Source organism: Bubalus bubalis, chromosome 8 (genome assembly GCF_019923935.1).
Source record: "Bubalus bubalis isolate 160015118507 breed Murrah chromosome 8, NDDB_SH_1, whole genome shotgun sequence".
Classification (NCBI taxonomy): Eukaryota; Metazoa; Chordata; class Mammalia; order Artiodactyla; family Bovidae; genus Bubalus; species Bubalus bubalis.
In genome coordinates this window covers 2,707,763-2,732,637 of record NC_059164.1, presented here as the reverse complement: position 1 = coordinate 2,732,637, position 24,875 = coordinate 2,707,763, and the positions used below count along the sequence as shown (strand labels likewise).

At 37.6% G+C, this 24,875-nt stretch overlaps 1 pseudogene; it reads left to right on the top strand.

Annotated features, from left to right (window-relative positions):
• Positions 1-6,854: 6,854 nt before the first annotated feature.
• On the top strand, positions 6,855-7,541 carry LOC102405575 (annotated as a pseudogene).
• The last annotated feature ends 17,334 nt before the right edge of the window (positions 7,542-24,875 follow it).

The following is a 24,875-nucleotide window of genomic DNA, read 5'->3' as shown; positions in this document are numbered from 1 at the left end:
CTTAACTGTATCTTGTGTGTGGACTTGACTCACCATATCTCAGCTTTTCATAATGGTTCAACTTTTCATCTCTGGTTCAACTATTAATTGGAAAAATATTTCCATAGTTCACATACTTGGAAATGGTAGCATAGTTATATTTTTATGATAGGGAATAGCTTCTAAAAATTGCCTTGGTATTGTATAACAAGCTACACTTTGTGTTCATTGAGTATCCATACAAAACTTGGCTACCTGGCAAGTAGTTTATGGTCTTTACTTCCTGTAGAAATAACTGTGGGTGAGGACAGTAACTTGAAATCTGTTGTTCAGAAACCAACATATCCTGTCTTCTATTTATTTAAGAAACAAAATTTGTTAATGATGAAAGGAGAGGTACTAAAAGGAACCTACATGAAAGTGACAGAATTAAGGGAGAAAATAAAAAGTTACCTCGGAGAAAAGGTGTGACCTATTTCTTGCACTTTAGGAATACAGCTTTTAAAAAGTTTTAGAAAACAAAACAATCTTAACATTTCCGTTTGTGATGTGTGTCAAAAAGTCAAGTGGGTTTCAAAAGTGATATTCTGAATTTCCAGCTTAAAAGATCCTTGTAACTTAGGAAATGAATGATAGAGGAAAGCAACAATTTTAGCATGGTTAAAAAAAAAAAAAAAAAAACTAGTAAAAAAGAGAAATACAGAAAAATCAAAAAGAGCAGAAATTATTTGCATTTGTATAAATTCAATGTATAAGAATAAAGTGAAAAACTAGAATTGAGGATTTCAACAAGTGTTAAAGACCTCGTAACAAAGCTTTGTGCCTATGTTCAGTACAAGGCACAGAGATAAATGAAGACAGAGGAAAACCACGGTCAGTAGAAACACAAATCTGTCCCTTAATCTGCTTGTGAATCCAAGGAGTTGAGGTCTTTCAAAATGAAGCCAAACCTTTGAGTCAGATAAATTACATTCCAAGAGATATTAATGACTTTCTATTGGTTATAACAGCATTATCGAAGAGCTAGAGAAAATTTGCCATGGAAAAAAATTATTGATTTTTCAAATTTGAAATAGAGAAGAGAGTATTCAATTGTGTGCCATTGCAAAAATTTTTTTCATAGAACCTATTATGAAGGAATCAATTTGATTTTCATTTTTTACTAGGTGAGTAATGTTGTTATGAACTTCATTGACATGCTTCTTGCTATGCAAGCATTTCTGTTGGGTATATAACTAAGAGTGAAATTCCTGGCACTTCAGGTATATTTATATTTAACTTTAGAATATAAGCTAATTTCCAGTTAATGCTTCCATCAGCAGTGCATGAAGTTGCTCTGTATTATCACAGGCATGCAGTGCTGCCACTCATTAATTTTGGATATTCTGAAGGGTTAGTAGTGGCATTTCAATGCATTTTTTTAAATTTTAGTTTGTAATTCCCATTTGTTAAAGAGATTGCATGTCTTTTTGTATGCTAAATGGCCTTTCAAATACTTTTTTTGTGAATCATCTGTTCAAATATCTTGCAAATATTTTCCTCCTGAACCACCTGACTTTGTTTTCCCCCTAGAATTGCTGTTGTTCAGTCGCTAAGTCCTGTCTGACTCTGTGATCCCATGACCTGCAGTATGCCAGGCTTACCTGTCTTTCACTATCTCCTGGAAATTGCTCAAGTCATATCTATTGAGTTGGTGATGCTACCCCACCATCTCTTCCTCTGTTGCTATTTTCTTATATTAGGAGTTAATTTTATATTCTGATCGTAAGGCTACTGTTGGTTATATATGTTGCAAACACTTTTACGGCTTAGAATTTTAATTTTTCATTCTCATTTTTTAGTAATTTTTAAAAATGAATAATTAATTTTAATAGATTGATTTATCTATCCTTTATTTTTCATGATTAGTACTTTGGTGACTTGAAAAGACTTTCTCTACTCCAAGGTTATAAAACTACTATATTTCCCAAAAGCTTTATTACTTTTCCTTTTAAAATCCTGAATGTACCTACAACTTAATGTTTGAATATGAAATGAGGGAAGGGTTTAAAAAAAAATTTTTTTTTTTTTTTTTTTGCTATCTAATTGAACCCAAATCAACTATTTCTCTCTGCTCTGCAATGGTGTATTTTCATTTATCAAGTATCTACATGAATCTATTTCTGTGTTTTGTATCTCTTCAATTTCTCAATATAGCCACATTTACTCAGTAGTAAATACCAAACTTTGTTAAGTCTTGATACTCAATACAAAGAAGCCAATCATTCAGTTCTATACAAAAGCTATAGGGAAAATATTACACAACTGTGTTATTTTAAAATAATTTTTTCTGTATTTTGTGATAGTTGTGTTGTCAACTTTAAAATGATAAGATAATTTATTTTGTTTTAATAAATATTTAATAAACATAAACATTTATTGTCTACATATTACCTACATGCCAAAAATAAATTTTATTTTGTTCTCAAAATGTATTGTTGATTATTAAAGTATAATTGTAATTTTCTCTCAGAAATTTTAAAGTTTTACCTTTGTCTGACTACTCTTCTTTGAATTTCTGAGAAAGTAAACCATACCTAACCATCTTCCTTCCCCTCTACATTCAGTTTCTTTCAGAATTTTGTCTTTTTTATCACCACAAAAGATTTTTAATTTGAGAAGGATTTTTCTGAATGTGAGTCATTATTATTAGTCAAGATAGATAGACTTTTTGAAACTTAAACTCAAGAAAATATTCTTCTGTGATTTACTTCATTATCTACTTCCTTTTCCTTTGTTTTATGATTGTACAATCATTAATGGTCCTGGGACACCTCTCGTCTTATATCTATGGCTTTCAACCTTCTCTCTCTCTCTCTCTTTTTTTTTTTTTTGATAAACTTATCTTTCAAATCTCAATTATCAGAGATTTCCTTGACTTTTATTGCTCCTGAAACAAATTTGGTTTGGGTCTGCTTTTCCATGCACAGAAAAGCCAATCTATTGACATTGGATTATGGGAAAGGAAAATGCAATATTTATGGAAGGGCCAAGCAAGGAGAAAGGGCAACTAATGCTCAGAATATCCCTCAATAGTTTCATGGAAGGGGTATTAAAGGCAGTGTGAGGGAGGGAGCTGCAGGGTGTGGGATTATGCAAAATTCTCATCGGTTGGCATCAGGGTGAAGTTTTAAGCATTATCAGCCTTCTGGTTTAAACCAGTCCAACGTCTAAGTTCTTGCAATCAGAAGATTTCATCTGGTGAGGATCTGCTCCCTGTAAAAATAACATTGGAATGTGTGTCAGACCTTTATCTACATCTTTCAGAGAATTAGAAGCTTAGTGATTCTGCTACAGAGTGGATTTATAGTTTAAATTGTTACTGGTTTCCAGCTCAACAACTATTTTTTCATTTCTACATCTTCACATTTCCTATTGACTAGCTCATGAGTCAACCTTTTGAGACTCAGGGGAGGCCCAGGAGACTAAAGCAAAAGCCTTTTATCTCAAAGGACAGGGAGGAAGGATCTTGCATACAGTTCATTATTATCAAAATACCTATTACTGGTTTGGCTTTTAAGTTAGACAGGACTGAACACACAAACACAAACACACACACACACACACATACAATCAGTAAGCTTATCCTTTGTTTTCTTCTGTATTTTATGTACATATTTAATCATCCTGGACACTGTTGTCTTCCCAGGTGGTGCAGTGGTAAAGAATCCATCTGCTAATGCGGGAGACTCAAGAGACACAGATTCACTCCCTGGGTCATCAAGATACCCTGAAGTAGGAGATGACAACTCACAAAGGTATTCTTGTGTGGAAAATCCCGTGAACAGTGGAACCTGGTGGGCTACAGTATATGGGAGTGCAAAGTCAGATACTAATGAGTATGCACCACACACATAAACATGTAGAGAACAGGATTCCCTGACTTCTACCCACTAGAAACCAGTAGGAAAAAAAATGTACCTTGAAGTTGCCAAATATATTTGAGGGGAGCAGTGTGAGGTAGCAAGATCACCCTATTTGAGAGCCAGTGCCATAGGTAGCTTAGAAACTGGGTATTATTAGGATACTAATCAAAACATGCTTAAACTGTCATAGAAACTTTAGTTATCTTTGTTTCCTCTATGGTCTATAGGCCCATCTCTTGAGGGTCTTGTCTTCATACACTTAATGTTCCCTAACTGATGATTCATATTTATTAATGAAGTACTACTCAGAACTCACTTTCATATCAGATATCTTGTTTCCCAGCAACAACACTGCTGCCCTTAGAGCAAAAGGGAAGGACTCTGGATTCATCCCTCTCGAGTGGAGGGTCCTGTCTTAGATGGTTTTTAGTCCTTCATGTCCGATGGAAGGCTGGAATCACTTAGAGGTGAGTCTAGCTCTTAGCACATCACTCATAACTCCCAAGGTTGGCCACTCCCCTTCGATGTACGGATTCATCTGGAAGGAATCCAGACACTGGGAAGACCCAATGCAGGAGAAGGAAAACACAGTGTGATTGGCTCAACTGATTGATGGGTAAAGAGATAAGCCCTTCTAATTGCCCTCTCTTGGAGAAGACTCTTGAGAGCCCCTTCGACTGCAAGGAGATCCAACCAGTCCATTCTGAAGGAGATCAGCCCTGGGATTTCTTTGGAAGGAATGATGCTAAAGCTGAAACTCCAGTACTTTGGCCACCTCATGCGAAGAGTTGACTCATTGGAAAAGACTCTGATGCTGGGAGGGATTGGGGGCAGGAGGAGAAGGGGACCACAGAGGATGAGATGGCTGGATGGCATCACTGACTTGATGGACATGAGTCTGAGTGAACTCCAGGACTTGGTGATGGACAGGGAGGCCTGGCATGCTGCGACTCATGGGGTCGCAAAGAGTCGGACACAACTGAGTGACTCAACTGAACTGAACTGAACTGATCTGTGTATCAGTTCTTCATTAGTTTGGAAACTCAGTTTGGGATTTGGGTCTCAGTTTTCTTTTGCCTCTTTTCCCCCTTCATTCCAATTCTGTTTTATATTTGTGAAGATTTCCTCAAAGGTTCTGATGGTCTGCAAGGACCTTTGCTCATATGTTACATTTATTTACAGTTTTTATTCTTATATATGCCTTTATAACCAATAGGTAAAGTCAATAGATTGTTTACAGCATGTTTATTTAAAAACAATAAGATAAATACAACTAAGAGCTTTGATTAAATCACTTGGTATGATATGAGGCCTCAGCCTGCTGCTCCATACACCATTTCCCCCTCTCTTGGATGACACAGATGGGAAAGCTGAGACCCCAGGTGGATCAAGCAAGGCTGCAGGGCTGTCATGGCCAGTATCTGGTAGAGGAGGCTTTGAAGATGTATGAATACTGTTCCAAAGTTATGCCCAAAGGCTCAGTGCCATATAGAGTTGGCTGCTGCTGTATTAGAAAAATCTGCATTGCTTAGTATTCAAGATAACCAGGGAGGCACTGCAATCCTGTTAGCCTGAATAACTACTTATCTTACCCAAATCCAACTATTTCCAAAAGAAATGGAAGAAGTAAGGTTTATCTTCCATCACTCAGGTTTTGTTAGCATCCTTTCCCACTAAACAGCTTTAGATTGACAAGTCACAGATCAGAGCTTGCTCTATCCCTTGCACACTGTATTTAGAAGGTGATTTGCATACATAATTTACATAAATCTACATAATTGCATTCCTTTGATGGTCCGTAAATGGATTTCTGTAATCAGGAAACAGCTCTCAGGATCTCTTTGTTAATGGTACCATGTACACTTGTACCCTCTGTGAAATCACTTTTTAAAAGAAAAACATTATTTTGGTAATTTTAATTAATGAGCTAGAATATAACCATCTTCATGCTGAGGTCAGAGTGTCCTAGGAAGACCAGGATCATGTGCTACTAGGAAAATTCTGCTTGCTTGCCCTCCCCCTTCTCTTTCCATTGGAAATATCCATTATCCACAAGAGGATGTAGGTCTGCTATGGAGTTCCATCTTAACTCTGGGGAAATTTGTCTTCTACCTGAGTGAAGACTGTCTCAGCATTGTCAAGCTAATCTTTTTGTCTACCCAGCAAGAGGGGTCCTGCCCTGAGAGCAGTGCCTTATGTGTTTCTGTTTATTATAAACATTCCCAAAACAAGTTCACCAAAGCACACACTTGTGTCCTTTACTGGGTCCAGCTCAGGAGACCCAGGTCTCTATGTGCTCTCACACTTTCAGCAGTGTGATAGCTTCAGGGAAAGTCTTTGCCAAAGTTCCATCCCTGCTTCTTTGAAATACAAGGTGACTTGTAGCTAGAAGATAGATAGACCACATCTTCTTTATCCATTCATCACTTGATGGACATTGACTATCATAAATAGTTCTGCAATGAACATTGGGGTGTATATCTTTTTCAATTGTAGTTTTCCTTCGGATTTACTCAGCCATATAAAAGAATGAAATAATACCATTTGCAGCAACATGGATGGACCTACAGATTATCACACAAGGCGAAGTAAGCCAGATGAAAAAGATGAATATCATATGATATGCTTTATATGTGGAATTTTTAAAGTGATACAAATTAACTTATATACAAAACTGAAACAGACTCACAGATGTAGAAAACTTATGGTTACCAAAGGGGGAAAGAAAGAGAAGGATATATTAGGTGGTTGAGATTAACGTATACCCACTACTGTACATAAAATTGATAAAACAACAAGGCCCTACTGTATAGCACAGTGAGCTCTACTCAGCATCTTGTAATAATCTACAATGGAAGAGAATCTGAGTCACTTTGCCTCACACCTGAAACTAATATAACACTGTAAATCAACTGCACTTCAATAAAAAAAATAGGATTTCTTGCAGGTTGGTTGCAGGCCTACAAAGACATGACCACCAGTCCCGTGCACCCATTCTGGCCTCTGGGCCTGAGGCTGGACAACTCTGTGCCTAATGACTGCCCCACCTGGCAGATCCTGGCCTCTTCTCTGTCTCTGGAGTCTCAGTTGTGACCACTTGGCTGTTGTCAGGGTGTGCTGCCATTGTCCCACTGGGGGCTTGGCGGAGACTGTCCCTGTGCTGGTTTGCAATATTTGGGTTCATTCACTTGGTGATTGAAGGCTGGTTCAGCCTCTGCCACGTGGACCTTCTTGGAGAACAAACCATCTTAACTCTGGAAAGAGTATGCCAAGGGAGGCAGCCAATACATCCTGAATGATAACTTCATGATATGCATGGAGACCATCACGGCTTACCTGTGGGGCTCACTCAGCCTGTGGATAGTGATCGCTTTCTCCACCAGCAACCCCTCCACTTTGTCCTATAGCTTGTGATCTCTGTGAGTCAGGTTTATGGAGATGTGCTCTGTTTCCTGATGGAGTACCGTGATGGATTCCAGCACAGGGAGCTGGGACACCCACTCGACTTCTGGTTTTACTTTGTCTTCCTGAATGCCCTGTGGCGCTGCCTGGACTCCTCATACTGGCTTCCATAAAGTGACTTGCTCATGCCCAGAGCATACTGGTGCCAAAGCCCCCAAAGCTAAGAGCAAGCAGAACTCAAGAGTGATGGACTAGGCTTAAACACTGGATACTGAGGAACTCTCCACCTGCCAGAAGATTCCAATCCTTGCTCCCACAGGTTGGAAGGACAAACTGAATTGATCTGTCAAACTCAGGTTGATGGGTGGGCAGTGGGAAGAAAAGAGCTGTGTGGAGCCACTGTCAGCAGCCAGTGGGACAAATGTACAAGAGAACCTAGGAAGTCCGTGATGGGGACAATTTTTTAAATCAGGAAATAAAGGTCTTGACCCTAAAAAATAAAGAAAGAAACGCTAGTTGACATATTGGAAGGCTCTTAGGCTGCTGATGAAGATCACAGACTCCAAAAGAAGGGAAGCCTATGGAATAGGAAGAACCTAGAGGAAGGGCTGGCTGGTGAGCTTGCTGAGGTTCCTCCCACAAGTCCACTGACCGCTGACCACAGATCCCTGCAACATTCCAAGGGAGCTTCCTTACCCAGACCATGGAGGGTCCATTTTCTGCTGCCTTTCCTGGTCCAGTTTGGAGTTCTGGAGGTGACCAGTGATAGTATGGATACACACTGTTATTCAGGGCTGCAGAGGATCATGCAAGATAAAACCATTACATTTTCTCCCAGTTCCCATTTATGTGTGAACTTAGAGGTCATGTGTGTGAACCATGAAACTGATTGCCCTCATTGACAACTAGATGGATGTAATAGTTTTACTCATAAAATTACTTCCAATGTTTGATTTTTTTCTTATAGTCATTCTTTTCTTTTTAATTTAATTTTTTTTTTGCCTCTCCACACAGCTCAAAGGATCTTGGTTCTCCCACCAGGGACTGAACCTTGTTAGTGAAAGCACAGAGTCCTAATCACTAGACTGTCAGGGGATTTCCTAACCTTTGGTTGTTTTAAAAACCTAAATAAATTGAAGCATTATTTAAATATTTTAATTACAATTTATACATAGATAATATGTATTCACCTTTTATTTTTTAAGGCAAAATGTGAGGTATCATTGACGTACAATAACTGCACATATTCTGGAGTACAATCTGAACAGTTTCCATATATATACATATATATGTTTATGAACACAGCACTATCATCAAGAACACCATATTGATCTACTTCAAAAGGTTCCTTATGTGAAACATATTCCCCTCTTCCAGTGCCCCAGAAACCATGAGGTTTCCCAGTCTGGTCACTGGGAAAAGGCACCCTTCTTGGATTTTCATGAGCACCACATCCTATTACCTCTCATCCTCTTGGAGGATACTTGCCAGGACTCTAGGTAGTTTGCTCATGGTGCAGCTGCATAGGAGACGGTGATTTTCTCAATTGCTGGCAGTCTCTCTGCGAAACTCTTTTCTCCCCATCAGCGTAGCAGGAGAACTCATCCGTGTTCTCTGGGCCCTGTTTGCCCACCAAGCCCTCCCCTCTTTCATTGTGCCGGTGGTGAGCCAGACAGACACTGCTGGACTGCTTCAGTCAGTGTTCCCCTCCCAGGGATCACTGGCTGGCCTTGTCCAATATCCAGTGTCTTTAAAACCTGTGTTTTAAATGTATTTTTTCTTTTTGCTTCAGATAGGACAGTTCATCTAGCCCCTCTTATTCCATCTTAGCCAGAAACAGCCTGCATTTTAATTTTACTGGATAATTTTGTATATTTTATGATATCTATAACTTTACTAATGTGAAAATATTTCTAAAAGTATTATTTTTCCATTTCATTTTACTCTTATGAAGTTATATTCTGATTTTTCCCTTTAAATACAATTACACTTAGATTTTAAATTCTTAAAATCATCACTGACAATATCTCAGAAATAATGTGAAGATTTTGATAATAATTATATCATTGGTGAGTTTGTTGAAATGAGGACAAGAAAATAAATCTTGTAGAGTAAAAATAAACAATATGATTTATGAATGTCTTTAATTTAATTATCACTCATTCAATCATTGTCAGTTCAGGATCTGGGACTTGGCTACAATCCAGTCATCCTTTTATATTTTAGCCATTTCCAATCCTAAAAAACTGTAGCTTAATAGGCATTAATTAATTTTGTCACTGAGACTGTATCTCTGATGAGTAGAATGACAGAGAACGTTGTGCTCATCAATGTGCAAGCATGCTTTGTATCTATGTGCAGTGGTCAGACACGCAGGGCACCAGTCTCCATGTGTGCCTCCTCTGCCCAGGCTCAAGAGAGGGGCAGTGCCGCCTCGGGCCTCATTCACCACTCCCTGAGCTGGCTCTCTTTATGGCCTCTGGCATGGGTTCTGAACCATGGACAGCTCTCCCTCTAAATCTGGGGTTACCTTGCTTCTACAGTTTTTGAAGGACTTCATTCTTACCTGTGGCCAAGTTTCATGGTTTTTGTTCTTATTGTGGGTGATAAAAGAAATGTTCACATATTGAGGTTATGGAGCAAATATTTTGACTTATACATGAGTTAACGTGAATATCATGTCTGCTTGTGGTCTATTAAAAATTCATTGTACATCTGCTTTAATATTAAGGAAAGCCACACTGACCAGAAGTAAAATATGTGCATGTTAAAAATAAAGATTCAACACCTTCCTTCCTGGGATGCTGATGCTGATCCTTTGTAAGATGCCCAACCTAGGTGCCAAGGCCATGCTGTGCACGTACAGGTCTAATGTTTGTTTGTTTGTTAAATCTTGACATCCTGACTGGTGTAATGTTCTTTGTTCCAACAAGATATAAAACTGTGCTGAAAAACATGCTTCTCCAGAGAAGTCTATCAGAGTAATCTGGGCTATAGTCCTCAGGTTGACTCAAATAAAACTCTTTTATATTCCCAGTATAGATTGTTAATTATATATTATTATTTTCATTGACAAAGTCTAGAAGGACTCCCTGATTCTGGTTTCCAGTTACTTGGATCTCTGCATTCTTGCACGGGCTTGTTCAGTCACTTCCAGTGTGTCCGATTCTCTGCGATCCTATGGGCTTAGCCCACCAGGCTCCCCTGTCCGTGGAGATTCTCCAAGCAAGCACACTGGAGTGGGTTTCCATGTCCTCCCTCAGGGGGTCTTTCTAACCCAGGGCTGAGTTGTGTCTCCTGCATTGGCAGGTGGGTTCTTCACCACTAGCTCCACTTGGGAAGCCCAGGACAACCCTTCACCATTCTGTTATCATGGATATAAATCCCACTGTGGGTTAAGCAGTGTTATTTTATTGAAAAATCCATTAGTACAAGAGCAATACCTAAATGTAACAGATTAAAATATCAATGTTCAATTGTGCATTTTGTGAAAAAATAAGCCCTAAGAAAGTTATAAAATAATCAAAATCATGTAGAACAACATTCACAATGTCCAGTGATTTTCCTATTTATTAAAACTAATCCTTGAAATTCTCTTTATTTCCTTTTTTTTTTTGGTGTCAGTTGATTAACCTGGGCATAGATGATCAATAAGTCATTTCAGCTCTGTTTACAAAGTATTTCTACACTCTCTCCTCTTCTCTTTATATCCACTGCTATCTCCAAGCCAACGCCACTTTTGCTGCCTTTTCTCACATGGGATTATCACTCTGGTCTTCAAACTACTCATGATTTTACCCTGGTTTTTCCATGTGTATTTCACATAGCAGCAGTATAAGCCACCAGACAAAAGACAACCAGCTTAATTTGAAAGAGATGAACAAGAATGTATTTTAAGTATAAATATGTCCCAAATATGTCATGAAATATATTATGTTCTGTATTTTTATTTGCTAAATCTAGCAACACTAAACCACAAGAAAAATCTTTATCTTAATGTGAAACAGATTATGGGTTTCCTTGGTGTCTCTGCTAGTAAAGAATCTACCTGCAATACAGAAAACACCAGTTTGATCCCTAGAGGGGGATGATCCTCTGGAGAAGGGATGGACTACCCACACCTATATTCTTGGGCATCCTTGGTGGCTCAGATGGTAAACAATCTGCCTGCACTGTGTGAGACCTGGGTTTGATCCTGGGTTGTGAAGATCCCCTGGAGGAGGACATGGCAACCCACTCCAGTATTCTTGCCTGGAGAATCCCATGGACAGAGGAGCCTGGCCAACTACAGCCCATGGAGTCACAAAGAGTTGGACATGACTGAGCGACTAAGCACAGCACAATAGAGATTATGCCATGTGCTTGTACAAAATCTTTTAGTCTTTTCATTGAATTTAGAATAATGTATCATTATCTTCAAGATTCCATGTGATGTAATCTCCAAATCTAACCCTGACATTTTTCTCTCAATCACTACTTTCCAAACGCACTAGTCTTTATTTTCCTTTAAGTTGCCAGATTTGTTCTTGATAGAGCACATTTGTATTTGCAGAACTCTCTGGCTGGCATGTCCCTCCTTCCTGAAGAATATCATAGGGCTACTTTTTTCTTACAATGCAAGCTTAAGTTCAAAGATCTCCTTACCAGAAAAGATATTCTATGGCTCATGAGTGAGCTTTTAGTTATGATTCTACAGTGTTTCTTTATAGTGTCTGTTATAACCCAAATTTGTAGTATTACTTTTGTGGAATAATTTACTAATTTATTTGTTTACTTTTATTACCCATCTCCACCACTACCTTGAACATCTCTCTTATACAAATGAGGAGTGAGTATGATATTTAGGGAACTTTTTTTTTTTTTTTTTTAAAGAAAGGGTGAGATTACTGCATTAGATAAATATAAAACTGGTAAATGTCTTATAGATCAAGACACTCATAACCTTTGTTTTCTGTTACCATTTCTACAAAACAAAAATAAACAAGTTAATACGTCACTTCACTCTGTTTGGAATATATCCAAACAGATGATAACAAGTCAAACATAGAAGTAAACTCTGGTTGGCCTTGTTAAACAATACTCCAGTTTGTCAGTGAAAAGTCACATTATACTGTCTTTTCTCTTATTTCCAAATTTTGGATAATTTTCTTCAACTCAGTGATTTTTATACTTGAATGGCAAGTCATTTTGTTTCTTTATCATCTAGTAAGAAAATAGAAGTTTGCAAAAAGTCAGATAATGGTCATGAGGGACCCTCTATTTGATCCATAGAGATTATTATTAGACAAATGTCAGTACTCCCTAGGATTTGGTGAGAAATTGCAGTTACAATAATGTAATAATTAATGCAAAGGTGTTTGCCAGAGTGGAAGGAATATTTGTTAGGATTCACTCATATCAGCACTATAGGTTTAACCTGAAAATAGTAGTCAGTTCTAATGTTAGAAAACAATAAGCCTCTCAACATTCTTTTTCAAAGCAGATAAAATAATGAGGATATCCTTGAGCCAAAAGCAAATTTTCCTTTAAAGCCAAGCTTATTGAAACTTGGTAAAGGTAATTTTAAGATGAAAAATATGGTTAAAAATTCTGTTTACTTTAGTAATTGAATTTTTATTGAAGTATAGTTGGTTTACAAATCTCTGTTAGTTTTTCAGGTGTACAGCAAAATGATTAAATATAGGTACATGTATATACATATATATATTCTTTTTCAGATTCTTTTCCATTCCATGTTATTACAAAATATTGAATATAGTCCCCTAGGCTCTACAGTAGGTTCTTGCTTATCTGTTTTATACACAGTAGTGTATGTGTGCTACACTACTAATTTATAAACTCCTAATTTATCTTCCCTTCCCTTACCCCTTGGTAACCAAAAGTTTGTTTTCTATGTCTGTGAATTTTTTTTTTTTTTTTTTTGCCAATTAATTCATTAGAATTTTAGTGAAATGTTATTTCTGCCTGTCCAGCTGCTCTTACTGCATCTATGGCTAGCTGATGGGGACAGCCTTACAGTGGTGGAAGCATAAGGAGGAAAAATAAGCTCTCACTTTCCTGTTAAAAAGCAGCTAAATAGAAGCTTTGGGTTTAGGGAGTGCATGGAAGGTGACAAGAAAGGAAAAACTCACACAGTGCTTTCTGTATGATGAGAGTTAGTTAAGCTGAAGACTTCAGCAGTAGTGCAAGCTAACAGGTGTCTCTAAAAGCAACTGTCTGAAGTTGCAATTTAGACTCATTCACATTTAAGAGAAATGGTATTAGTCACAAAAGCTCCTTCTTTGTTCATGTCAAAATAATTGAGCATTTTCCCTAAAAGTGCTAGTGTTGAACAAGCTCTTATGAAATTTAAAGAACTGAGAATAGACATGATTTACAAGGGTTTTCTTTCCTTGTTATTAGCACAAATCAATTTTGCAAAGCTGCACACTAAAAATAAGAGTGCCTATAGAATTTTGCAAGCAGAATCCTAATAAAAATCCTATAGATTATGCTCTTAACCTTCACTAGCCGGCCCATCCATCCCAGCCTTTATTCCCACAGCTCCAGCCAGGTCCAATAGGGCTCAGAGGGCATTTGATTCAAAGAGAAGTCAGTTTTATTGAAATTAAAAATCCAAAGTAAAGTTTAGCCTTCTTTCTTAACTATCTGTTACTGGAAAGCGTAGCGGCTCTTAAAAACAAAAACCAGCCACATTATTTCATGATTTTAGTTATATGATCATAAATTACCTAGATACCATTTTTATAAGATTATTTCCATGAAAAAAATGAGAAATTTAAGCAGTTAAGAATGAAACACATTTTTCTCTTAGAATTTATTTCCAATCTCAGGTGGGCTCAGTGACAATGGGTTTGTTTTAATGATGACCACAAGGCTGAAACATCAAGAATGTATAACAGTGAAAATGGATAAGTACAGGGAATGTCCAGTCTGGAAAAGTGTGGGTTAAAGGAACTCCAAAGCCCCCATAGTTCCCAGACTGTCAGCAGGGAGAAAAATGGAAATAATTTACAAGCATTAAGACGTTAAGGGAAAAATTCCAACCTTGTAACATCTGAGGGTTCAGAAACTATACTCTCATCACAGGAGAGGAAACTGACTAGAAACTAGAAGTTTCTTTATGAGATATCTAAGCTGGACAATGTACCTCCAGGTCTACCAATGGACATAACCTCTGATTCTAGAAAATGCCAAGGGTAGAGAAAAAAAGTGGCATCACCACAGAGTGAAAGAAGCTGAATGAGAAGATCCTCAAAGTCAATGTTTTCAGGGTCCGGGAATAGTCTAGTTTGTACCTCATTTCCTTTGCTTTTAATAACTCTACCAAGACTTTTACCAACTCCAAACATTTTAAAGATATTTTTTGGATAAAGATTATTCATGATTAATCAATTTTTAAAAGCTATTTGTATGAAGTATGTTGTAGGAAAACATACACATCAAGGTCTTCAATTAATCTATATTTAAATAGCACATATGGGTGAAGACTGCAGCTTCCAAAAACTGAAAAATGACTATGAATGGCAGTTGTTTAGCTATCTGATTCTCAAGTTTGCATTTATAATGTAAGGTTAATGATGAAAATTTGAATATGAGACTGTGAAATTTAAGTATATGTAAAGCACCATAGTGATTTTTAATCACTAGGCTCAATTAATGAAATCTATTATTATGAAGCATTATGTTATTAAATATTTTGCAATAATAATGGTCATTTGTGTATTTTGTGTGAGGTCCAGAAAACCATCCATAAAGCACCATCTACATGTTGTGTGAATGTTACATTAATTTTAGACTATGTAATTCAGAAGGAAATAAAACAGACTGGTTGGGTAATAAAAAATTAAATAAAACTCCAAAATGCACCTTAGTTAAAAATGATCAATTTTTCTTCATTACTCAGTATCTTTGTCTCATATTTCAACTTCTAACTTCATAAATAATAAATATATTACAATATGACTGCTGTTCTATTGATTTACAAAAACTGCTATGAAAATTCAGATAAGGAAGCCTCTGATTTTTTTTTTTTTTTTCCTCCTGGTTAAAAATGTCTATTGACCAGGTGGTATTTTTTTTTTTAATTTTTATTTTATATTTCAGTGTAGTTGAATAACAATGTTGTAACAGTTTCAGGATACCTGGTCAAGAGATATCTGGAGTAAAGGCAAATTTGGCCTTGGGGTACAGAATGAAGCAGGGCAAAAGCTAATAGAGCTTTGCCAAAAGAACACATTGGTCATAGCAAACACCCTCTTTCAACAACACAAGAGAAGACTCTTCACATGGACATCACCAGAAGGTCGATACTGAAATCAGATTAAATATATTCTTTGCAGCCAAAGATGGAGAAACTCTATACACAGCAGAAACAAGACCAGGAGCTGGCTGTGGCTCAGATCATGAACTCGTTATTGCCAAATTCAGACTGAAATTGAAGAAAGTAGAGAAAACCACTAGACCATTCACATATGACCTAAACCAGATGCCTTAAGATTATACAGAAGAAGTGACAGATAGACTCAAGGGATTAGATCTGATAGACAGAGTAGCTGAAGAACTATGGGTAGAGATTTGTGACATTGTACAGAGGGCAGTGATCAAGACCATGTCCAAGAAAAAGAAATGCAAAAAGGCAAAATGATTGTCTGAGGATGCCTTACAAATAGCTGAGTAAAAAGAGAAGCTAAAAGCAAAGGAGAAAAGGAAAGATATACCCATTTTAATGCAGAGTTCCAAAGAATAGCAAGGAGAAATAAGAAAACCTTCTTCAATAATCAATGAAAGTAAATAGAGGGAAAAATAGAATGGGAAAGACTGGATATCTCATCAAGATAATTACAGATACCAAGGAAATATTTCATGTGGCGATGGGCACAATAAAGGACAGAAATGGTATGGACCTAACAGAAGCAGAACATATTAAGAAGAGGTGGCAAGAATACACAGAACTATTAAAAAAAATATTTTCATGACCCAGATAATTGTGATGGTATGATCACTCATCTAGAGCCAGATATCTTGGAATGCGAAGTCAAGTGGGCCTTAGAAAGCATCACAATGAACGAAGTTAGTGGAGGTGGTAGAATTCCAGTTGAGATATTTGAACTACTGAAAGATGATGCTGTGCAAGTGCTGCATTCAATATGTCAGCATTTTTGGAAAACTCAGCAGTGGCCACAGGAATGGAAAAGGCTAGTTTTCATTCCAATCCCAAAGAAAGGCAATGCCAAAGATGTCCAAACTGCTGCACAATTGCACTCATCTCACACACTTGCAAATTAATGCTCAAAGTCATCGAAGCCAAGCTTCAACAGTACGTGAACCATGAACTTCCAGATGTTCAAGTTGGATTTAGAAAAGGCAGAGGAACCAGAGATCAAATTGCCAACATCTGTTAGATTATTGAAAAAGCAAGAGAGATCCAGAGTAACATGTACTTCTGCTTTTTTGACTACAACAAAGCCTTTGACACCATGAATCACAACAAACTGTGAAAAATTCTTAAAAAAGGTGAGAACACCAGACCAACTGACCTGCCTCCTGAGAAATCTGTATGCAGGTCAAGAAACAGCAGTTAGAACTGGACATGGAACAACAGACTGGTTCCAAATAGGGAAAGGAGTGTGTCAAGGCTGTATATTGTCACCCTGCTTATTTAACTTAAAGGCAGAGTACATCATGCTAAATGCCGGGCTGGATGAAGCACAAGCTGGAATCAAGATGGCCAGGAGAAATATCAATAACCTCAGATAGGCAGATGACACCACCCTTATGGCAGAAAGCATAGAACTAAAGAGCCTCTTGATGAAAGTGCAAGAGGAGATTGAAAATGTTGGCTTAAAACTCAACCATCAGAAAACTAAGATCATAGTATCTGGTCCCATCACTTCATGGCCAAGAGATGGGGAAATGATGGAAACAGTGAGAGACTTTATTTTGGGGGTCTCTAGTCATGGCTGGTGACTGCAGCCATGAAATTAAAAGATGTTTACTTCTTGGAAGAAGAGCTGGACCAACCTAGACAGCATATTAAAAGGCAGAGACATTACTTTGCCAACAAAGGTCCATCTAGTCAAGGCTAGGACTTTTCCAGTTGTCATGTATGGATGTGAGAGTTGAACTATAAAGAAAGCTAAGGGCTGAAGAATTGATGCTTTTGAACTGTGGTGTTGGAGAAGACTCTTGAGAGTCCTTTGTACTGCAAAGAGATCCAACCAGTCCATCCTAAAGGAAATTAGTCCTGAATATTCATTGGAAGGAATGATACTGAAGATGAAACTCCAATACTTTGGCCACCTTATGTGAAAATCTGACTCATTGGAAAAGACTCTGGTGCTTTGGAAGATTGAAGGTAGGAGGAGAAATAGATGACAGAGAATGAGATGGTTGGATGGCATCACCATCTCAATGGACAAGTGTTTGAGTAAGCACTGGGAGTTAGTAATGGACAGGGAAGCCTGGTATGCTACTGACCATGGGGTCACAAAGAGTTGGACACAACAGAGTGACTGAACTGAACTGAACAGTTTCAGGTATACAGTGTTTCAACTAGACATATACATGTATCTATTTTTTTTTTTTTATATTCTTTTCCCTTTGAGTCATTACATAACATTGAGCAGACTTCCTTGTGAAATACAGTAGGTCCTTGTTGGTTATCCATTTTAAACATTGAAGTGTGTACATATCAATCCCAAACACCCTAACTATTCCCCTCTACTCTCTCCACAACCCTGACAAACATAAGTTCATTCTGTGAGTCTGAGTCCATTTCTGTTTTGTAAATAAATTCATCTTTTTTTTTTTTAGATTTTGCATATAAGTGACACCATATAATATGATATTTGTCTTCTTTCTATCTGCACCTTGCAGGATAGGGAATGGCTTCTCAGGTAAACAAAAGAGAGTACATATAAGAGGAAGAGGGACTATCTCCTGCAAAGCACAATGGTACAAAAGAATATGGAGTGTTGGGCACTTAGAGAAGGGAAGTTAAGGCGCATGCTTTGGGGTGCCTAGAAATGACTCTGGGGAAAGTGGGAAGAAAGAATCTTAAACACTGCAGGAAGTTTAAACTGAATATCTAGTCAGTAGATGGCATTAGAGGGGGAAAGAGACAGATTTTTCTTTCAGAAAATCACATTGGCAGCAGCAGCCACAATAAAATGGAGTCTATGAAAACTGACAAAGAGAAAAATCCAAGTTTCAGAAAATTCAAAAGTTTAACAGTAAAACAATTTCTGTTCACAGATGATATAATCTATGTTACGTCACTTCAGTTGTGTCCAACTCTGTGTGACCCCATAGACGGCAGCTCACCAGGCTCCCCCGTCCCTGAGATTCTCCAGGCAAGAACACTGGATTATGTTGCCATTTCCTTCTCCAATGCATGAAAGTGAAAAGTGAAAGTGAAGTCGCTCAGTAGTGTCCGACTCTTAGCGACCCCATGGACTGCAGCCTACCAGGCTCCTCCATCCATGGGATTTTCCAGGCAAGAGTACTGGAGTGGGGTGCCATTGCCTTCTCCAGATATAATCTACAGAAACATGCTAAAGATTCCACTAAACATTGATGTATAAACAAATTCAGCAGAGTGGAAGGATATAAATGCAACACAAAAATTAGCTGCACTTTTATAAATCAGCAAAGAACAATCCAAAAGGGAAATTAGAAAAAAACAATTTTATTATAGTAACATTAAAATAATAAAATACCTAAGAATTAACCAAAGAGGTGAAAGACATACAATTAAAACTGCAATACATTGCTGCAAAAAAATTAAAGAAAATATTCTTGGAGATGTTTATAATTAATATTGTTAAGATGTCAATACTACAAATTAAAAAAAAAAATCCTCAATGATTTCTTTTTTTTGTTTGTTTGTGTGTGTGAAAGTAGAAAACCTCACCCTAAAATTCATGTAGAATCTCAAGAGACCTCAGATAACCAAGACAATCTTGTAAAAGAAGAGCAAACCTTTAGGATTCACACTTTCTGATTGCATAACTTGCTGAAGAACTTTAGTAATCAAAATAATATGGGGTTGGCATATATATATATGTGTGTGTGTGTGTGTGTGTGTACATATATATCTAAGATGAATAGAATACAGCCCAGAATTAAAACCTCATATATATGGTCAAATGATTTTCAATTGTTTTGAAAAGTAGAATGAAACCCACAGAATGAGAGAAAATATTTGAAATTTACATATCTGATATGGTAGTGATATCTAACATAAAGAACTTCTAAAACTCAAAAAGAAAAACCAAACAACCTAATTCAAAAAGGGGCAAAGGACTTGAAATGACATTTTTCCGAAGAAGATACACATAAGCCTAACAAGTACATGAAAATCTGCTTGACATCACTAATCACTAGGGGAATGAATATAAAAACTGTGATGAGATACTATCTCATATCCATTAGAATTACTACTACCAAAACAAAACAAAACAGAAAATAAGTTTGGCTACAAAAGTAGAGAAAAAGGTACCCTGAATACTGCTGTCCAGAATTTTAAATGAAACAACTGATGCAGAAAATAGAATGGCAGTTCTTCAAAAAATTAAACAATATAAATGCTACATGACCAACCAATTCCACTTCAGGATGTATACCCAATACAACTGAAAATAAGGACTCAAATACATATTTGTACATCTATATTTATAGCAGCAATATTCAAAATACTCAAAAATGGAAGCAACTCAATTGTCCATGAATAGTAAAATGAATTAGCAAAATGTGGTATATATGTAAAATGGACTAAGTGTTAAAAAGGAAAGATACATTACATCATAGAGGAACTTTGATGATATTATGCTAAATGACATTAGCCAGTTGCAAAAATGGCAAATGCTGTTTGATTCCACTTAAAGGAGGTCATCAAAAGTGTTAAAGACAAAAAATAGGATGATATTGCTTTGGAAGGGTAAATTAGGAAGTTTTGTTCAAGGGGTACAGGGTTTTAGTTTTGCAAGATGAAAAGGGCTCAGAAGATTATTTGTACTTTTTATGTACTTTTCAAATATAGAATTTCAATTTGATTTCTTTTATAATTTCTATATCTTAATTGATAGTTTCTACTGTTTGATACAACATTGTCTTCATATCTTTCTTTACTTCTTTAATCATGCTTGCTCTTGTTTAGTTCTATGAGCACAGTTATAATGGTCCTTTTGAGGTATTTTTCTACTAAATCTGTGCTCTCATAGACAGTTGTGTGTTACTCTTTTTTCCCAGTGTGTGTCATACTTATACTTTCATGTTTCTTGGCTTGATAGAAAGAAAGAAAGAAGCAAAAAAAGAAAGATGATTTTTTTTTTTTTAAGATACTGAACATTTTAGATAATATATCTAATCAGCTTTGCTGGTTTACTCCCCACCCCAGGAGCTAATTGTTACTATTAGCTGGTTTATTTTTTACTAACTGACTGGCTTATTTTAGTGAAGTCTTCTTTTCCATCCTCCTTCAGACCCTCCCCCTTCCCCTTCTGCTCCAGCCCCTGTCTTAAACCTCTGTTGTTGCTCCCCTGGGAGGCAGATGCACCCTGGTGTATAACTATCACCTCTCCAGCATGGCAGTGATATTGGTGAGCTTCTTTTTCCCAATTTGCCCAAACACACTAACTTGATATATGTGTGGCTGATCCCTCTATTATTTTCCTAGAAGATTTGTTATTCTACATTCTAATCTAATCAAACCATGATGACTATGAAGGAATAGTTTCTGAGATCCAATTCATTTTTTAAATTAATTTTTTTTTTAATTTTATTGAAAGACAATTGCTTTACAGAATTTTGTTGTATTCTGGCAAACCTCAACATGAATCAGCCAGAAGTTCAGTTCAGTCACTCAGTCATGTCTGATTCTTTGTGACCCCATGGACTGCAGCATGCTAGGCCTACATGTCCATCACCAACTCCCAGAGTTTACTCAAACTCATGTCCATCACGTTGGTGATGCCATCCAACCATCTCATCCTCTGTCTTTCCCTTCTCCTTTCACGCTTTCAATCTTTCCCAGAATCAGGGTATTGTCCAATGAGTAACTTCTTCTCATCAGGAGGCCAAAGTACTGGAGTTTCAGCTTTAGCATCAGTCCTCCCAATGAACATTCAGGACTGATTTCCTTTGAGATTGAAAGATTGGATCTCCTTTCAGTCCAAGGGACTCTCAAGAGTCTTCTCCAACACCACAGTTCAAAAGCATCAATTCTTCAGCACTCAGTTTTCTTTATAGTCCATCTCTCACATCCATATATGACTACTGGAAAAACCATAGTCTTCACTAGATGGACCTTTGTTGGCAAAGTAATATCTCTGCTTTTTAATATGCTGTCTAGGTTGGTCATAGCTTTTCTTCCAAGGAGCAAGCATCTTTCAATTTTATGGCTGTAGTCACCATCTGCAGTGATTTTGGAGCCCCAAAAAATAAAGTCTGTCACTGTTTCCATTGTTTCCCCATCTATTTGCCATGAAGTGATGGGACCGGATGCCATGATTTTAGTTTTCTGAATGTTGAGTTTGAAGACAACTGTTTCACTCTACTCTGTCACTTTCATCAAGAGGCTCATTAGTTCTTCTTTGCTTTATGCCATAAGGGTGGTGTCATCTACATATCTGAGGTTACTGATATTTCTCCCGGCCGTCTTGATTCCAGCTTGTGCTTCATCCAGCCCAGCATTTCGCACGATGTACTCTGCATAGAAGTTAAATAAGCAGGGTGACAATATACAGCCTTGACACACTCCTTTCCCTATTTGGAACCAGTCTGTTGTTCCATGTCCAGTTCTAACTGCTGTTTCTTGACCTGCATACAGATTTCTCAGGAGGCAAGTTGAGTGGTCTGGTATTCCCCTCTTTCAGAATTTTCCACAGTTTGTTGTGATCCACATAGTCAAAGGCTTTGACAGAGTCAATAAAGCCAAAGGCATGCATATGCCTGCTCCCTTTTCAACCTCCCACCCATCTCCCTCCCTATCTTACACTTTTAGGTTGATATGCAGTCCCCGTTTGAGTTTCCTGAGCCATACAGCAATTTCCCTTTGGCAGTCTATTTTGCATATGTTAATGTAAGTTTCCATGTTACTCTCTCTATGAGGTTCAATTCAATATTTATTCTGACACCAGGAAGGCTCCTCCTAGCTATCTGATTCCCCAATTCTCTTCTTCAGACTGTGCAGTTTATAGTCTAGACTGTATCTTCATTTAAATAAGAAATCTCCCCTAATTGCCTTTCACCATGAATTCCCCCACTGTTCTTGAGATTATTCTTAGGTTTTAACTTCTTCATTCTCCATTGCAAGCAAAGGCCTTTCTTTTGGGAAGAGAAAGAGAGCTGCATTACCACTTGCTTCTCTCCCCACCGCTGAATTGAAAGTGAACGTTGCTAGGGCTATTCCAACTCTTTAGGACCCCACGGACTGTAGCCTCCCAGGCTCCTCTGTCCATGGAATTTTCCAGGCCAGAATACTGAAGTGGGTAGCTGTTCCCTGCTTCAGGGGATCTTCCCTACCCAGGGATCGAACTCCTCTCTTCCACATTGCTGCTGCTAAGTCACTTCAGTCGTTTCTGACTCTGTGCGACCCCATAGACGGCAGCCCACCAGGCTCCCCCGTCCCTGGTATTCTCCAGGCAAGAACACTGGAGTGGGTTGCCATTTCCTTCTCCAATGCATGAAAGTGAAAAGTGAAAGTGAAGTCGCTCAGTCGCGTCCAACTCTTAGCGACCCCATGGACTGCAGCCCATGGGATTTTCCAGGCAAGAGTACTGGAGTGGGGTGCCATTGCCTTCTCTGCTTCCACATTGCAGGTGAGTTCTTTACCCTCTGAGCCACTAGGGAAGCCCAAGAGTACCAGAGTGGGTAGACTATCCCTTCTCCAGCAGATCTTCAGAACCCAGGAATCAAACCGGGGTTTCCTACATTGCAGGCAGATTCTTTACCAGCTGGGCTATGAGAGAACCCAAGTAAAATCTTTGAGCTAGGATCCTGGATCTAGAGATGCCATCACATCAAGCTTCTGTCTGAGTAATCCCCATGAAGAAGATGACACTGATGGAGAGTCTGCAAGCTGCCAGATGCCCTCTCAGCTGGCCTCTCCTGGGAAGGAACCACCACTGCAGGAGATGGGCAATGGCAATTGGTGGTTCAGTATTCTCAGCCTGCTGTGCCTGAGGCAGAGCCTCTCTTCCATGAGTGGAGCCTGTGTGGAAGAAGAAAGCCCAACTCTTGACCACACTAATCCACCCAGGACTTGACCTCAGAAACAGGTTGTAGGGGGAAGGATGAGAAACACTGATGTCCTGTTTCCTCCTTGAAAAAAAAGGAGCTGAGGAGAGTGGAGACCCACTTTCCTGCTGCTGCAGACAGAAGTCAACTCTATATTGTAGAGCTGGAATGAGGAGAAGAGAGAGTAGGCTGGAGTCTACAAATTCCAAACTCTAATTTCTTTTGCTGGAATTTAATAGATTTTCCTAAATCAATATTTCTTCATTCATTGTCTTTAGGTTAATTTCAGAAGGCTTTAAATTGTTGATTTTGATCCTTTCCACCAGTTTAACTGGGAGCAGGTCAGCAGACATCTACAAGCTGCTTCCACAAATATCAATCTTCTGCTGCTATGGTTTTGACTTTTGCTGAATGTTGTAGAAATTTAATCATATAATATGAATCTTCTCAGAAATTAATATTTTACTCAGAAATATGTACTTAAAACTTATTCAAATTTTGATAAATAATTTATTTATAAAAGTGGACAATATTTCATTGAATGGATGAACTAAAATATTTTCATCCATTCATCTATTAAAGGGCATGTGAGTTGTTTCCAATTTTTCGTAATTGTGAAGGAAGCCAATTTAACTATATACATTGTATATATTTTCATATATCTTTTATAGCTCATATATTATTTCAGTCAGTTCAGTTTCTCAGTGGTGTCCAACTCTTTGCAACTCCACGAACTGCAGCATGCTAGGCTTCCCTGTCCATCACCAACTCCTGGTGCTTGCTCAAACTCATGTCCATTGAGTTGGTGATGCCATTCAACCATCCCATCCTCTGTGTCTCTGTGTGTGTATATATATATATATATATCTTATATGTAGAAGTAAAAGATATATCTTTTATACATGTCATATTGATATATATCATAGATTAAAATATTCCTTATTTTTATGTATAAAGGACAACAGCAATAATACAGAATAACAATCATAATCTTATAATAATATGTATATTACATATATATTTACATATATACATATATGTATATATATGTATATATATATACACACACACACATATGTATAGAGAGAGAAAGTTTATTTTAAGGAATTGGTCACAGGATTATGATGGCTATAGGTATAAGTCCATGAGGGAAGCAGAAAACCTGGAATTCAGGTAAGAGTTGATTTTCCAATCTTATTTCTGAAATGTTCAAGGTTGGTAAGAAACTTAAGGTTTCTATATAGCATTCTTGAGGCTAAATTTCTTCTTCAGGAAACTGCAGTCTTTGTTCCTAAGGTCTTAAACAGATTGGAAGAAGTGAATCCAATCCATGGAGGATAACCTGCCCTA